This window comes from Lepisosteus platostomus, assembly GCF_059453375.1.
Source record: "Lepisosteus platostomus isolate fLepPlt1 chromosome 5 unlocalized genomic scaffold, fLepPlt1.hap1 SUPER_5_unloc_2, whole genome shotgun sequence".
In the NCBI taxonomy this organism is placed as follows: Eukaryota; Metazoa; Chordata; class Actinopteri; order Semionotiformes; family Lepisosteidae; genus Lepisosteus; species Lepisosteus platostomus.
The window spans coordinates 401,196-401,926 of NW_028291472.1; the positions used below are offsets into that span (position 1 = coordinate 401,196).

Here is a 731-nt window from a genome sequence, read left to right on the forward strand (position 1 = left end):
GAGAGAGGGAGTCTCCTACGAAAGGCTGCTCTTTGTCAAGAGTGGAGACAACAGGAACAGACTTCAAACCGACATTAATTACTGAGAGCAGGCGAAAATGTCTTTGGAAAAGAGGAAATGACTGCTGACCGTAAACAGAGCTCACGCTCAGCTCCGGACAAGTGCTCCTCGTTAGTATAGTGCTGAGTACCCCTGCTTGTTGCGCGGGTGACCGGGGTACGTTTCTGTGACAGGGCGCTGGTTTAATTTTTTTTAATTGTTGAATCATATTTAAATGTTAAACAACTAAACAGCACCTAGCTGGAGACCAGGATGGCCGAGTGGTTAAGGCGTTGGACTTAAGATCTAATGAACAAATGTCCACGTGGGTTCAATCCCCACTCCTGGTAGTGTTGTAATAAGTTTTAAGTGACAGAACACTTTGATGATTTACACTCTATTTAAATATGAATTTACTAAATTTCAGTTCAGTTCTCTTCACTCCCACTCCCTGGCATAACTGAACTCTCACTATCGCATACTGAAGGCTTTACATGCATTAGCTGTGATACAGCTCCCAATAAAGCCGGAATCAAACAGTTTGTTCTGTTTCTCATGGTGATCCTCTTCTCGATCCAAATGAAATGTTTAATATGATGCATCGAGAAAAAAAAGGAGTGAATTTCCGCCTGTAATGATTGATGCCCCATCAAACATTTTGTAACATCCCCGGAAGATTATACAGTAGAATC

General features: G+C 42.1%; 1 non-coding gene across 1 annotated transcript; it reads left to right on the forward strand.

The window, feature by feature from the left end:
* Nucleotides 1-306: 306 nt before the first annotated feature.
* trnal-uaa (transfer RNA leucine (anticodon UAA)) lies at nt 307-389 on the forward strand. Its single transcript has one exon. It is a non-coding gene; the product is annotated as a tRNA-Leu (tRNA).
* The last annotated feature ends 342 nt before the right edge of the window (nt 390-731 follow it).